The sequence below is a fragment of the Mytilus galloprovincialis genome, chromosome 8 (genome assembly GCF_965363235.1).
Source record: "Mytilus galloprovincialis chromosome 8, xbMytGall1.hap1.1, whole genome shotgun sequence".
Lineage (NCBI taxonomy): Eukaryota > Metazoa > Mollusca > Bivalvia > Mytilida > Mytilidae > Mytilus > Mytilus galloprovincialis.
In genome coordinates, this window is record NC_134845.1 from 66,950,249 (window position 1) to 66,968,485 (window position 18,237).

Sequence of the window (18,237 nt, forward strand, 5' to 3'; positions counted from 1 at the left end):
AAATTGTTGACTATCATTTATACTGTGACCATATGATGGTTTCAAGATTAATGCATTATAATTCAGTTCTTAAAAGAAATAAAGTTTAAAGGTTGCAATTGCTGCTATGCCAATTTTCTGTTTTTTTTTCTGTTTTTTTTTTTTTTCATCACCAAAGTTGAGCAGGTGAGATTGATGCACACTGTTTCATGTATAAGCAGAGACTTCCTTAGCATCTATTCAGCATTTGTAAAATGTTGAAAAGTTGATTTTAATGGTAACCCCTTATGCGAGGTCAATAATATGTAGTATGCAGTTGTATAGATATCAGTACTTCTTATTTCAGGGAAAATATATTCCCAACAGTATGCCTTCAGTCATGTTATTATTGACTTTGCAACGTGTGCTTAGTTTACATGTAAGGTTTGTGTTCTTTAACTTGAACCACTTAGGATTAACGTTAAGATATTTGGAGTTAAATAAGCATTGATACATTTCCATAAAAAATGTTTGGCTCCACCTTCTCATTTATAGTCTAGTGACTCTGAAACTTCAGAATAATTGGTAATGATATTGATTAAGTATTTCTATTTCTGGGATACCACTGCTTCTAAGTCAGTGATATTTGGTATAATGTTGGTTTAGTGCATCTTATTTCACCCATTAGTCAAGCATGGTCTATTGAATTTATAATTTTTGCATAGTTTACATGTTTAAGTTAAGGATAAGGTCAGTTTTTAGAAACAACTCTCGTAAATGAAAAGCACGTCTGTCTGGCCTACTTAATTATAATCCTGATGCCTTTACTATTTACACCACTGGGTTGATCTCACTGTTGATGGACGTGTTGTCCCGATGGTATCGCCAGCCCAGTAGTCAACACGTCGGTGTTGACATGAATATCAATAATGTTGTCATTTTTATAAATTTCCTGAGTACAAAACTTTTGTTTTTTTTTTTCTCGAAAAACTAAGAATTTTCTATTCCAAGGCATGGATTATATTAGCCGTATTTGGCACAACTCTTTTGGAATTTTGGATCCTCAATGCCGTTTAACTTTGTTTGGCTTTATAAATATTTTAAAATGAGCGTCAATGATGAGTCTAATGTAGACTAAACGCGCGTCTGGCGTACTAAATTATAATCCTGGTACCTTTAATAACTTGTATGATAAGTCAATGATATTTGGAATATTCAGTTCTATTTGAATGTAATAGAAAATAACAAAAGGTCATTGGGTATACATTCATGACACACACTCATTTCAAGAAGAAAACCAAAGAAACAGCACTTTTAATGCTGTTCTGCACACAACATTGAGCAACAAAAATATCTATGATTATCAGTTGATTTTTCTTAAAGCAGAAAGATGGATGCATGTCACGATTGTGAAATGAAGGAACAGCATATGCAACGATATAAAGCAGAAAGAAATAAATTAAAAATAGACAGACAGAGATTGGAAAAACTTTTGACCAAGTAAGATAAGAGGTGGTATCCATTGTTGGGAATTAAAATAAAAGTATGACTTATCATGTGTATCACAAAAACCCTTATGTTATCTTTTCTTATTCCAACAGACTGGTTACTGAAATAAGTATTAAACGGAGCATGATTCATTTTCAAATGATCATTTGTGTACTTTTTTTTTTCTATAAAAAAAAAACTCGTTTAAATGTAGTTTAAACCAAAAAATTCCTGACAAATTTCAAATATGACTTTCATAAGTAGATAGTAAACTTGCATAATAATGGATCATAGATTTTTAAAGATATTAATTTCTTAATAATATATTTGAAATACGTTTGCAAATTTTGTCAGGCAAGTAAAACTCTATGTATAAACACTCAGGGAATAACAGAATTTTGTGCAAATCGAATTAAAAAAAAACATTAGATAGAGACTTAATTATAATGGAAGTAGGGTTAATACGAATAAAAGAATTTTAATTATGTATCCTTTCTAAAAATTGAGATTATTATGGTCTATTTTTTTATGAAAGACACCATTTATAACGAGATTAAGAATGCAATGCATAATAAAATTCTATACACGTAATTTGCCGTGTTCATTAGTGATGTTATATATTTCATTAGTCTAGCAGGAGAGAGGAATGATCTTGCACAAAAACTACAGAAGATAGTTTTTGACAATGCTAAACTTGAAGACAAAAATCAAAATTTGGAATCACAGTAAGTTATGTGTATATGTTTTTGCTTATTGTTTTAGAACATTTTACTTCATTATCCAAGTTCCAGTGGTCATTATCTTATTCTGCGTGTTAAACAACCAAGTGGATTAAATGGAACAAATGTGATTGAAATATTCAGATATTAAGCACATCGATGATGCATTACCTGATACATGTTTGTCTACATTGTTCAATTTAATCAACAATTTAATTCAAATGTCACCATTAGCAAATTTGTTGTTGTTAGACTCTATTAGTGCAATTGTATCTACTGATTGAAGGACAGTTATGGATACAAATACTTGTTTCTTACCTCAAATAATGCTTTATTATATTAATTGCACTAAATAAACAAAGATAAATTTACACGGGATAGGTTTTTTATTTTAATTTATTTTTTCTGACGTGTTCATGTACAAACATTTCTTTGTTTGTAAAGTGAAGGAAAACATGATTGTAGATACTTTATATTTCGTAAGGCAAAATTAAAGTGATCTTTGGTTTAATATTGTTGATTATTGATACCTTATTGATTTTTAGAACCGTTTATTCTGATAATGAAAAATTTCAATTGTCGTCTTAATTTTTAGACAGAAAAAAAAGGCTAAAGTGTTCATTTTCTGTTAATTGGACTTTTAGTAGATTATTCAGAGTCGTGTAAAGGTTGTCTTACCATCAGACAGTTAATGGAGAGGCCTAGATAATCACCGATGATATATCAACATAAATTTATCGATTTGAGAGGGATGATCTTTATTTTTACCTGGATTGATTTTTAATCGCATTTCGAAGGTTTGGGAATGGCCGTATAATCAATAATTAATGTAACATACAGCAATGAATCTGTTTTCGTTCGCCCCTGATCCTATCCCAAGCATATGCAACAAAAAGAGACATAAAACCGAGTACGGATATTACACCAGAATCATGTTAACATATGTAATAAGAGAAGGTAGTATATACCAGTAGTAGATGGATAAATAAGAAGGAAATATATAATAATGTCATTTTTGTTTTTGATACCAATTTTATCAGCAATAATATCAATCGATCCCGCAAGGGCAAGCTGATATTAGAGTTGATGAAGTCAGTTTCAAAAATTAAATGACATTATTCTTTTTATCTGTAATTTGTCATAAATGTAGCTTTTATTTTTGGTTGAGAATATGAAGTAGAATGAAATAGTAAGTACAACTAATTGTACGCGTACAAAACGTTGAAACAGTTGTGTGGTTGTATGAATTACGCCGCTTGCATTTCATTGATAAATGGTTGCGGATGGACTTAAGCACGCGACATCCTTGCACTAATACATGACGTCATTGCCTAATATTTTCTAGTCTTGATTTTCATGTATCAAGTTTTGTTCATGGTCTTAAAAATATGGGGCAGGAAGATCAAAGAGAAAATGTACGAATTGCCCATAAGAAATATACACAGCAAAAATAATCAGTAGTACAATATTTACAAAATTGGCAATATAAGTAAAATCATCACTTTACTCCATCAGGAGTTATTGCCACAAATAAAGATTATTGACATATTTTAATGTTTTAGCTTATAATTTTGAAACAATGATAGATATGCAGACACTATTAAGGGCAAAAAGTTATCAGCTAAGAGAACCATGATCAACTAACTACCTACTTAGGGTATTGCCCTCATATGATGTTTTTTAGACCGATTGTTTTTTTTTCTTTTTTTTTTATCTTTAAAAGTAAATAAACTGTAGTTGGCAGAAGTGATCAGCAATACAAAATCTACAAAAAAAAATATTTTGTGATGTTGATCCAACATTTTTGGCTTCTAATTGACTTTCAGGTTTTGTTGCCGATGTCTTTATATGCAATCAACACAAAATTATGAAGCAAATGTTTGATGCATTTCCTTTTGTCTTAATAAGACACATGATTTAGTGTGTTTGAATTTTTCATTCAGACTCAATTAACACTATCGACATTACGTTTTTTTTTTCTTCTGACGCAGTTCCAAAAAGGTATCCTGGTTAAGGTTACTGCATACAAAAAACTGTTACATAATAAGGGTACAACAATTTAATAGCAGTACATTTCTGATGATTTGGATCAGTATAAGGATTTTAGTTTAAAAAAGGCCATTTCCAAAGGTTTTATATTTGAACTTAGCTATTCAAGTATATACAACATATAAAACTTTGAAGTATCATATGAATTTAATGTTGATCATTGAACCTACTGAGGCCAAGAGAAAGCTTCTCTTATTATATCAAACAAATATATATGCCTTACCTTGCAACAAACATATAAACCAAATGTTGAAATATCTGATAAACGGATGTAAGTTAAACCTCAACATTGAACACTTTACTGATCAAAGGTAAAGAATCAGAAGACTCCTGTCCTGTCAGTCACATATTTCCACCATAGAACCACCATTTTGTAGACCAATTGTACCTGAGCATCTTATCATAGTGATTGAGAAACTGACATCAGAATGAATTCCTTATTTTGATAATAGATGACCTATATAGAATGTAATGCCAATTTTTTTTAACTGATTTGCAGGTTCGCTTTGTATTCGAGCTGATAAAATCAGTACTAAAAATCACTATTCTTTTTATTAACAATAATTTATTATGTCTCAACAATGTGGTGTTTGTTTGAAATGTGAAATGAGTGAATAATAAAGTAAAACTATTTCTACGAATAAAAAATAGTGTGACAGTGTACACAAATGTATGAATGAAATTGCATGCATTTCATTGATAAATTGAAAAGGATGGAAATGATTCTTAACCATTATGTACTGTTACATGGTTCATTGCGTTATGTTTTCGAGCATCAGGTCCGCAGTCCATGAATGATACAAAAAATATTTTGCAGAATATAGGGAAATAAGGATGAATTTGATATTCATATCGCTTTAAAATAGTTAGAGAAGCATATTCTACCGACAACCCTCGTGCAATATTCCGCTATTTATAATATTTGATTTTGAATGTAAGGCGAGTTTTAAGATGATTTATGACATACAATCATATAGTATATATGTGGGTTCGAATGGTGTTTACAGAATAAAAAAAATGGCCAAAATAAATAATAAATAGAGAAAAATAGGCAAAATATATAAAGAATAGTTAATAATGGGGTGCAAAAATATAAAGAATAACTGCAATACAAAAATAAACGATGTAGAAAATAAAGAAATCCCCAAAATACATTAAATTTAAAAGAACAATAATTTTCATGGGCATTTTTCAGAAAAATTGTTTGTTTTTATAGATAAAAGAATGCACTAAAATATATAGATACAGATATTGACCCCTTCACGTTTTTTTTTGTTTTTGAGCAACTAGTTTGCGTAAAGTATTGAATCTTTGACATTTGCTTACTTACAGCAGTGGTTGAGGGTTCAAATACATACGCTATATCACATCTATGTGATTCATGGTGTCTTAAACTTCTACCAATTACTGTTTGGTATCAAATTGCCACTAACAAACAACCTTTTCTCCAGTAAAAACATTTTTGTTTATTAATTTGAACACAATATTTCCATAGAGTATGGTAAATTATACTGTTGATTTCGGGGGCAATATATGACTTCTTTTTATTAACTATGCAGTGTTTTTAGGAGGGAAACTATTCAAAGTAGGATAAAAAGTTGTATACAAGTTAAAAAAAAAGTGTCTAAAAGTGTACCAACGCAATCATAAACTTGAAATGCACTCTAAATTGGTGGTCATTGTTTTACCAAACTAATGGAAATAAAGACAAAACCCACAAAAAGTTCATGAACTTTTTTAGCGAAGTTGAAATAGATGTAACAGAACATTGTTTTTGAAGTGCTTGGTTATGGAAAAACCGAAAACACTTTTGTTGAAATAAAGGAACCGGTATAAGTTAATACAAAAAGTGCAGACCAAGGTATGACATCGTCCTATATTTGCTGAGATTTACAACAATTATATGTTATATCGACACTTAATTTCTAGACGAAAACGGGCCGGTTATTTGTTTACTTTCATTTCGGTATGGTAGAGTTAACTACTAATATTTCGATACTTTAAACTGGTATTCCAGTGGCGCAGTGGGAAGCTGTACTAAACCACAGCAGAAAGATAACATGTTTGAATCTCAAAGCCGAATGTTAAAAATTAATTTCCTATATTAAATGTAACTTAACTTAAGGGAGTCTTCTTCTGACGTTTCAGTCTCGTTGAAATCTCGTTCTGGAATTATTTCTAAAATATGTGATAGAATTGGAAAATATCAATGAATTTAAAAAAAATGAGAAATCAATTTTTCAAATTTTAGTACCAATCAAGACAGTCCTTTTAGCTTAAATTTTGAGAAAATTGGGTGAGGGATACAACAAATTATTTTAACAGAAACACACATCCCTTTTCTTTACAAGTTTCTTAGATGTCATTTTTCATTCATTTATAACGAAGAACTTGGTAAATTTGACACTAACAATAGGTAAAAACTGATGAAAAATGGGAAAATCATCAAAATTTGGTACTTTAAGGGCAGTAGCAAAAAACAAGAAGTGCACCACCATATGAATTTTCTTTAGCAATTATTTTTTTACAGTCATATAAACCCAAAAAACCGGTTCAGAATAAAAGTCTAGAATTTTTGGGCTCCTCAGAGGTGTATATCCTTAACTTTACTTTCAATTTAAAAAAGAAAGTCACGGATATGTGCAAAATTCAACTTAAAAACATTGTTTCTTTGTTTTTAAGGAATGTGTGTTATAATTGAACCCCAACATTATGGGCAAAAAACACCTAGTTATTATTAGTAATTCATTGAATCTTAACTTTTAAAGTCAAAATTCTATTTTCTGCTTGAATGAATATGATTTAGCCTAAAATTTGTGTCAAGAAATAGATTTGGACAAACAAAAACGGCTGAAGTCCGTTATTTTGCATGTTGCGGGCATTAACATTGTGAGGCATACAGCACGTATTTCCTCCATCTATACCATAATGACAATTTTTCTTTTTCTATCAGACTTGGGTCATTGCTTTGACACCAAAATTATATCCTATTAGCCCATAAAAATGTTTCCACACGACCTTTTTCGCAAGAATTTTGCATTTTTTTCACTTTTTCTGCAAGTCACGTGACTTGCGGAAACATATCAAGTGACTTAAAAAGATAATTTTTCTGTTATATTAATTTTTTTTTAAATATCTAAGCAATTAACGTTCATATTGACCCACCATGACCTTTGTGTGAGCTTTGGTGCGAATGCTATATTCGATTGAATTTCGATAGTGTCTTTTCCATAAGTTTACGTCCAATTTGTCGAAACGTGAAAGGGTTAAGGACCACACATTCAAATGGAATGAATCCAGAGTACTCATGTCATCAATGAGACAGCAGCCATAGAAATGAACAAGAACAAGTACACGGATGCCTCACTCGTACTATCATTTTCAATGTTCAGTGGACCGTGCAATTTGGTTCAAAACTCTAATTTGGCATTAAATATAGACAGATCCTGTCATAAGGAACATGTGTACTAAGTTTCAAGTAGATTGGACCTCAACCTCATCAAAAACTACATTGACAAAAAACTTTAACCTGAAGCGGGACAAACGGACGAACGAACGAACGGACGCACGGAAAGAAAAAAAGTATGCCCCTAAGAGGGACATAAAGACGATGACCATGGTATTCAATGTACACAAACACTTAAAATAAAGAAAGGTATAACATCTGATGAGGTTACTGACTCTAACAGTGCCGTAAAAAAGGTAGGTTTGGCATGCCACAAAACCAAGTTCAACCCACCATTCTTTTCCTAAAATGTCCTGTACCAAGTCAGGAAAATGGTCATTGTTATATTATTTGTTCTGTGTTTGTTACATTTTAATGTTGTGTTTCTATTGTGTCGTAGTTTTCCTCTTATATTCGATGTGCTACCCTCAGTTTAAGTTTGAAACCCGGATTTGTTTTTTTTCTCAACCGATTTATGAATTTCGAACAGCAATATACTACTGTTGCTTTTATTAACTGCTTATTGATCGTTGATAAACATCTTGAAACAAGCTATAATTATATTTATAAAAGGGCTTAATTACAGACAAATACAAATTTCATGATTTAAAAGTACTCTTGAAGTGTACACATAAAAATCACAAAAAAAACTAAGCTCATGCCACTAGACCAGGAAGATGAAAAATTTCAACAAGTAATTTGAAGTTTTCATATTACTTTTATGGAATAACATAACAAGTGCCACATGATGAATTATTTTCAAACCCTTTAACAATAAGATTAGTTTTTTTCAGGCCGATGAATGCTACTCAATCATTTGTGTACGTTGTAATAAAATGTCATCATGTTTATGACATGTATGATGTGAGATACAAACAAAAGACATATTTTGTAATAATATTTCCACTGGAATACAAATTACAGAATAAGTTCAGTACGATATAAGGAGTATACAATATTTGTTCCAATAGAAAAAGATAGTACTGCATTGTTTATTGTAACGTTCCCAGGGGAAATTCTGTTAGGCAGAACAAATATAAGTTTTTGATATAGCTATACTGGATCTATATATGTAAATGTGATCACTCCGGATTTTGAGTTTGTGCAAATTTCTAGGTTGACGGCATATCATGAAACTACTGTGTTTTATTTGCCAACTTTTGAAATAAGAAAATATCCCTAAAGGGATTGGAAAAACTTTTTTCGGGACAACTGGATTGGGCCTATATTTTTGTGGGAATTCGAGATTGTGACTTTATTTTCTATGGAATTTGGGATTTCCTTTATTAGGACTCTGACATTAATTATTATCTTTTCGGGATCTGGGAAAGAATGCTTCAATTTGTCAACCCCTCCGAACGCCCTCTACATAGCTGTTTAATATAAAGTTATAGAAGATGTATTTTGATGTGAATGTAGTATTTATTCATATGATTTATTTAAACCAAACTTTCAAATGAACCAAAGATAAAAGTTTTAGCTTAGAACTTGTGTGTGTCTACGTTCAACTAACTCTTTTGTCATTCCACAGTGAAGAAGAGCAAAAGATTGCACTCAAAGATGCTAATGATGCTTTACAGCAACAAATACATATGTTAGAAATATGTAGGGAAGAAAAAAATGAAGCAGAATCCACTTTATCGGATTATCTTATGAAGCACGACGATCAACAACTTCAATGTGAGAAAGCTCAGTTACAGACGATTTTGAAAAAACAAAAGCAAAAAGCTGATGAACAAATACATCATTTAAAACAGAATTTAAAGGAAAAAGAAAAGGACCTTCAACAGGGTACCGAGCGTTTAAACGAAATTAATGAAAAATTGAAAGAGATGGAAATACAAGGACAAGATATGTCTTCCAGGTATATAATTAAGCAGAAGGAAAATAAATAAAATGTATAGGGACTTACACTTAAGTCGTTAAATGAAATTGGATATCTTGCAATTGTTATGTTTTTGATAACATACTGTCAAATCCCTCAAACCCCCTCCTTATTTATCAAATATCATCTTTACGCTTTGATGATAAAATCTAGGTGTAAGTTTTATCCAATGCATACATAATAAATAGGATTGAAATTTTGCAAATAATCTAAGTATTTGAGTATAGTTTGGATTTTTCATATTAACGACAACCAACTAGTTATCAAAGATATCAGGCTTATATTTTGATACGTCACACGCGCGTTTCGGCAACATAAGACTCATCTTTGACGCTACGATCGAACTAGTTAGACAATCAAACAAGTACAAAGTTAAAGAGCATTGACGACCCAAAATTTCAAAAAATTGTGCCAAATACGGTTAGGGTTATTTACTCCTGGGATTAGAAAGACCTAAGCATTTTGAATAATTCATACTTTTGCAAACAGTAAATTTATAAATATGACCTTATAAATGATATTCATGTCAACACCAGAGTACTGACTACTAGGCTGGTGATATCATCGGGAATGAAACGTCCACAAACAGTGGCATCAACCCAGTAGTGTTAATAGTTATCAACAATGAAACCTAAGTATAAACCTAAGTTAGTACAAATAAGGATATTTTTTATTTACTACCAAATTATTTCATTTTATTACTGTTGAATGAGAGAAAAAAACAGCAAATAAAAATAAGGTTTGAAGACGAAATGTTCCAAATGAAAAAGTACAAAATATGGTGTTCGACAGTGCAATTGTGGAATAAGAAAGATTTACATGCAAGATTTCGTAAAACTATTTTTCGACATTAAAATATTTAAAAAAAAAATCATTATAAAAGGGGGGTCATAGTGGTTCCTCTATCCCACTGTATGTCCCTTCTGTATAGTTTACAGTCACATCAACCTGCACATCATTAGAACTAAGTAATATACCAACTAAGGGTTTTATCTTATATCACCTTGCTCTTTAAACATAAAAATATAAAAATGGATTTGTAGGATGGTGTCCCATATGGGTAAATGCCTTTGTTTTCAGCATTATCTTTATGCATTGTTTCTAAAAAGAACATGGCTTTAAACATAATTCACTTTTGCACAAGCATGATATAAACATAATTACTCTTTTTACAATTTAAAAATTTAGCATGATTTGTTTAACCTTATTACATTTATAATTACTAACATTTTGTTGGGCTCGAAGGTTGATAAATACTAGTTTTATCAAAACTGTGAGTCTATATGGATGCAATGATATTTTATAGAGATAGAAATGAATTACTTCACGAGCAGAAAAACAACAGAAAACTAGTAGAAGATAATGAATCATTGAGGGAGAAAATATATGAAATTGAAAACAAGTAAGCATATGTAAATATTTTGTAAAAAATAACAGGTTAAAAGATTCCAAAGATGCAATAAAAAGAGTATAACTGGTAAAAAAATTCCAATGATACAAAGACAAAACAAAAAAACAACCGTTCCATCACAACACACAAAACCAAATATCTATCCACATTTTCTCATACAAACACTTGGTGCAAAGTCAGATACTTGGCCTCAAGGGTGAGTGGCTTCTTACCACTAGTGGCACTGTTGCTTCTATAATGGAAAACATTTATTATAAGTAATATTTGCTAAGAATCATTAACAAGTACGCGAATAATGGAATGTGGCCCAAAAAGTGGTAGATTTTCCTTGATCATCGTGGAGATGGATTTTCTGGTCAACAAAATCATGATGGTATTTGAACATTGTTGTAAGGGCTGTGAAAGTTTGACATTTTCGATCAAGTTTTCGTTCATAAAAAGATTTTATTAAGGTTTATGTACCCTTCTGTAGCCATTTTTGTAAGAATTTTTCAAACTTCAATTGTATCAAAACTAAAGATATAATAAATAATAGAGATAGGACATTTAGTACATGTTCAAAGGGGAAACTTGATGTAAAGCATTATTTTTTACTGTTTCATTGCATTTGATAGAAAAAGAGGACTTTGTGGCAAATAAATCAAGATTTTTATAGAAAATCCACAGCCTTTAATACAGAGATTTTTGTTATAAAATTTGAAACATAAATTACTCACTTGAATTTCTATGATGTGCTAGTGTTTATTTTTTACAAAAAGTTCTGAGTAACCTGTAAATTCCAAAACACCTCGTGCTGAGTCACTAAAGTCGAGCGCACCCTAAAAGGTGTACTTGGTTTTTGGCCATATTTATACTTGTCTTAACCAATAACTACATTTGTAAACTTGTTTTAAGGAAATCAATGCTAGCACTGCATGCAATAATCCTATATCTATCAGTCATCAAATTGCCAAATATGAGAGTACAAATATAAAGGCTGTGGATTTTCTATATTTGCCACAAAGTCCTCTTTTTCTATTAAATGCAATGGAACAGTAAAAAATAATGCTTTGCATCAAGTTTCCCCTTGGAGTATGTACAAAATGGCCTATCTCTATTATTCATTATATCTGTAGTTTTGATACAATTGAAGTTTGAAAAGTTCGTACAAAAATGGCTACAGAAGGGTACATAAACCTTAAGGTTCATGTGGACCCTATGGCTAAAATGGCCGTATTTTCACCTCAAAATTTACTCTGAGTACAGACAAACCTGCGCATCTGTGAAAAATTTCAGGCATAGCATGCCCTAGATAAATAAATTTCAAATATGTTTTATGTTTTAGAAAACTAAAAACTTACCAGGATTTTGCCGTGCCCTTTTTTTCATTCCTCCAGAAGGTGCCAAAATAAACTAAGTTGGGAAACAGGTTTGAGAACTTCCCCACAGGTAATAATTGAAGTGAGCTGTATTGCTTGACATGGACATGAGATGGACAATAGATACCTGACAATAATTGGTTATTTAAACTGTGTACCTGAGTGGACCATATCAAGGTAAACTCAACTGTTTGTAATTTTATCATCTTCTGCAGGGACGAAAAAAAGTGTACGGCAAAATCCAGTTAAGTTATGAATTTTCTAAATCATACAATGCATTTGAATTCTATTTATCTAGGGCATGCCACGCCTTAAAACTTTTCCAGGTGCACAGGTTTGCCTGTACTCAGAGTAAATTTTGAGGTGAAAATACGGCCATTTTAGCCATAGGGTCCACATGAACCTTAAGAAGATCGGAAAGACATAAACGTGTTAATTAGGAAAAATAGTTCTGTATCATTTTTTTAATTGTGTGCATGAATTATTGTATCAGGACTTCATCTTTTGCCTTTTATATTTACATTTAGAAGTATTGCTTCCCCCTTTGAATTTACGTGACAAAAACTTGTCCACAATTAATAGAAAGGTTTATAACTGGTTCCCGTAGCGAAAGTGGAAAGTGGAAGCTCAGAAACCGTTGCTGCAATAATTGATTTGTCTTTAACAGCTTCAATTTAATTTCCCTGAAAATATTGTGGTAACATTTCCTACCTCTATTTAAATGTGATACTAAAAATTTCAATATTCAATAATTACACAAACGAAGATCAATGGCGGCACAACCATTCTGATGAATTGGTATACCAACGATATCCACCATAGCAAGTTCTGATTGGATTTTTTTCAACGTCAAAGTCATCAAAATTGTGACAGGGGACACATTTTTATTATACTATCAGAATTGTCACTGAGGCAATTTATTTATTATTCTATCAGATTTTTCACTGTGGCATATTGCTATTGCACTATCAGAATCAACTGGCATGCATATTTCCTGTGTCCAGCTAGGAATTTTATGCCCTCGCCGTAGCGCTCATACCACATCTGGTGATATTTATTGTTTTGTTCAGCTTGATAATTTTTTGGCAGAACTACTTTGAGTTTTGTTATGGTAGATTTTATTTGGTAAAATGTTCGCTCAGACTTTTCTCGATAAGGCTGCGAGCAGTTGCAGGCAAACATCAAATTTCATGTTAGTTATAATTGCTTAAAACATTTAATGGCAGGGCAGTGTCGTATACAGAATAAAAAAAATCATAAAAGATACCAGATTGATAATTGTGTCTGTAAGACAGATCTGTTGTCTTCAAAAACACATCATTGGCGCTCAAATCATTTGTGAGGCCAATCAATTACAAAGTTGAATATCAAATCAAAAAGTCAACAAAGACAAAATGACTTATATCTAAATAAAGATCTATTTAGTGTCTACAAATAAATCTTTACATATTAGTTTAAGTTGAAAATGTCTTTTGGTTAATTTTTCTCATTGTGTAGCAGTGTCATTAGAGTCAATCTCACATCACTTATACACATATATTTCTAATTAAAGTTATGCTGAAACAATGAAGCAACACATTGATATTGAGAGTAAGTTTCAACATCAAATTTGCAATCTTAAAATTCAAACCGGCAGAGCAGATAAAAAAGTTACAAATGCTGAAAGGGAATTAGAAGAGATGAGAAAAAAATGTTTGGAGCAGCGGTTATCGTTCAATTCAAAACAATGTCAGTTTGAGAAGGAAATAAAGGAATTGAGATTAGAGCTTGATAAAGTCAGAAAGGCCACAGATAACCGATGGTATTTATGATTGTAACGATAATGGTAACCTTCTAACTGACGGATGTCCTATAAAAAAAAATTATTTATAGACTAACATAACAAGATGTCTTACTCATTATATATAAGAACCTTAATTAGTATAAGGGTACATTTAATAACAGTTAGGAAATACCACAAAGCTTCGATTTCAATGACTAACAAACGATGGAAAATTCACAGTCGATGTACTTTTAAAATTGTAACAAAAAAAACCCCAGAAAAACAGAGCCAAAACATAATGATTCTTGTAAACACATATAAGTAGACAGTAATTGTATTCCTTTAGTTTACTTCAATGTTGTAAATATAAATATGTTTATAAACATAGTAACGTGTGAACATATTTTTATCAACAAGGGTAACAGGCCTGACATTGTTACTACGTAAGATGCAAATCTTCATTTTTCTAATTGGCTTATGATATAAAACATCGACAGGTCTCTCAGAAATATATCTGGTTTCAATTCAATTTTGTACATAATCTTTTGAAAGTGTTGTTTCTGATATGAATTCTTGAACGTATGTATTAAAAGAGGGACGAAAGATACCAAAGGGACAGTCAAACTCATAAATCGAAAAAAAAACTGACAACGCCTGGCTAAAAATGAAAAAAGACAAATAGACAAACATTAGATAAATGAAAAAACATAGAAAACTAAAGAATAAGCAACAGGAACCACACCAAAAACTAGGGTGATCTCAGATGCTCAGGAAGAGTAAGCAGATACTGCTCCACATGTGGCATCCGTCATGTTACTAATGTTATAACAAATCTGGTAAAAAGTCTAATTCGGTAGGTATATTCATTAAAGGGAAGGGGATTATAGTTACGACGTAAAAACATATCCGATATCATTTGTGAAACGGTTATTCTTTAACGGTCAACCAACTCGTGATGGCGGCCGTAAAATTTACGGAGGGATGGTTTTAACTTCACCATTTGGAACTCGTGGGTTGATGCTCTTCAAATTTTTGTTTGTTTGGCCTTACAAATATTTTAATATGAGCGTCACTGATGAGTCTTATGTAGACGAAACGCGCGTCTGGCGTACTATAAATTATAATCCTGGTACCTTTGATAACTATTAATAGCTGCTTCCTTGTGAGCAGCAACTCTCTATCAAGAAAATCATGATAAGAAATGCGGGCACCTATGCTTTAATCTCTACTAACATAAGACAGCATTCAAATACGGCAAACATATTTAACTCTTCTTTCCAAATAATATGACATCTTCCATGAAAGCCTGACGCATTATCATCTCATTTGGTCGAAAGGGTCATGTGAAATATTTTTATATCTTTGCGTCCTGTGTCTGTCGTCAGTCCTCGTTCGTTAATTTTTACAAAACTTCTCTGAAAAAAACTGTTGGCCACAATCATAATTCATGGATATGGCTAAAATGGAACATAAGAGAAAAGGTGAAAATGCTTATAATTTTGAAACTTTAAAGACAATACGTTATCATGGCAGAGATAGTGGGTTGACTCATTATACCATAAATATCCTGTAAATGACGATTGTCGTTTTACTTCGAAAAAGTTATATGAATCAACAGATGCAGTTCTCATTGAGATGGCTATGGCTCAGTCCCTCGTCATGGTTCTTTGACTTTTGAAATTGTGTTTAGTTTACACAGATATACATGTAAAAGCTTAAGTGCAGGTTCATTTGAATGAAACCATGAACTCCTGATGGTAAAGATAATCGGTGTCAAAAAAAGTTTATTATATTTTGAATAGATGTTTTTTATTCCTTAAATTAAAATCGGGGTGACATTTTATAAGCTTAAAACTAACTTTGACGCAATATTTTCTTCCATATGGGACAACATCACTAATGCGCCTCGAAATGAGGAACTCAAAATTCACGTGTAAAGAAAAAATCTCTGTGTAGTGATATTGGACATGTTTCTAATTTTTACAAATAACTGAGCTTAACCATTGATTTGTGGTGATTAGGAAAGTAGGGGAACATGGAATAAATGTGTAAAAACTATGGAGCTATTAAATGTGTTCAAAGTATTAAATTTTCAAATAACTTATTGTTGTAAAAAAGGGATTTTTTACCACAAGGAGCCGCATCACGAAAGGTTGTTCGGGGTATGCTAATTTACGAAAAAAGTAATCTTCGTTCCCCGAAATTTAACCGCTTATGTGAAAATATCACAGCTTCGAAACGAGATATCATACATATCCAGGTTTATGATATGGACTGAGATACAGGAAAAAACGTTACCATTACCGCCTATGCAAAAACAATTAAAGATATTGACCCATATATTGTTCTTTATAACTACAACATGATTAAGTCAGCTATTGAAATATCTTTTTATATATATGTGCGTATTCAATTAAGTCTATGAACAGGAGGATGGAGGGTTCACGGATTTGCATATATGGAAAAGAGGCAAATCGTCTTTGCAAGAATAGTACAATTGTTTGCTCAATGAAATTCAAAACCATTGATTCGATGATGTATACCTACTTAAACGTATGATGATTTAATGAAGTGTTGATCTAAAGTTATCATGACTTAAGTCTTTAATTGATTATGGGTTGAATCAGTCCAAATACTTGGTCACAACATCTGACAATATACATATACACTATGTAGAGGAAAACATTAATGCAAATTGTCTTTTCTATTAATACCAGAACGGGTGGGTTTGATGAAAATATCTTGCTTTGCAACATATACTAGCAGCTTTGTCGAGTTTTGTTGAACAAATTTGGTCATGATGTGAATTTGGCACTTGTCTTAAATCAATTTAAAAACGGAAACAAGTGAAGAAATTTGTGATAACCTCATAATTATCAAAGAGATTGAGACAACATATAGTCCACACATTGGAACTAAGGGGCTACCTAATAATGGTAAAAGGGTCAATGACGGTGGCAATAAAATCCTTGCTTAAGTGAGGCATCTGTTTAGATGTACGGGATATACAAGTATGCAATAATATCCGATCAGAATTCAGAAGTTAAATGTACTGTCCTCTAAAGAGAGTGTGACACAATATATGCATGTTAAGCACCCTTGCAACCACTCTTTGAAAGGTCCGTAAGTTAGACAAAATTTCATTTCATAAGCAATATACCCTCGTTTCCCAGTGCCAGTTCAAGTATCCCCGATCTTTATCCCGGACGGCCTTTTTTTATGTATTACCTGCTTCTTGAATGAATATGACATGCATTACACGTTCCCTATTGGACATTAGGCAACACACAATCAATCAATCAATCAATCACAATTAAATACATGTTAATGTTTTGAAGGGTCCAATTTTACATTACCATTTAGGTAGATTTTGTCATAAAATTAAAGAATAACTGCCTTTAGTATGCGCGATTAAACTCTTGTACTTTTTTTTGCATTAAATGAATGTATGTCAACATAAAACCAAGAGGTGAAGTATGCTTTGGTTAAGATATGTATAATCACGTAAGTCCATTAAAAGTGATCAAATGGTGTAAACTTCAGCCAATTCGTAAAAGGAAAATAAAGTGTATTTAAATTTGACGTTCACTTTTTTCACTGTTTCATAAAAAAATATGAAAACCAATTATAAAAACATGCAAAAGGTAAATTGTACAGAAAAAAAAAAGAAAAAACATGTATAGATTATCTCCCTTTAATTTTAATTTTCACCCATCCTATATATATTGTTGCAGGCGGGCGAGAAGAGCTCATGTGTACCCTAAATACAGTATTGATTATCGGTAGTGTTCCTCTAGATTGTCTTGTTTAAAGTGTAGTTGGTTAACTCCACCATAAACATAGAATTAAAATAAGTCTAGCGTAACAAAAATACTTTTATTATTGTCAAATATGTATTTATCTCATTAAATAACACATATTATTTTTATATTAGTTAGTATAAATTAACAGAGTAAAATGCTGGGTTTCCGAACCCCATATTTAACTTAATATACAGTTTTTATCTTATCGAAAATACTAGTTAAATAATGAGAAAATGAAAGATACATATTTCATTTAATTACGGAATTATATAAGGTTTTTAACGTGATAGCATATCGTATCTATACATCTTTAATAATTGCTATAATTTGCCAAAGACTACTATCAAAACTAGTTAACA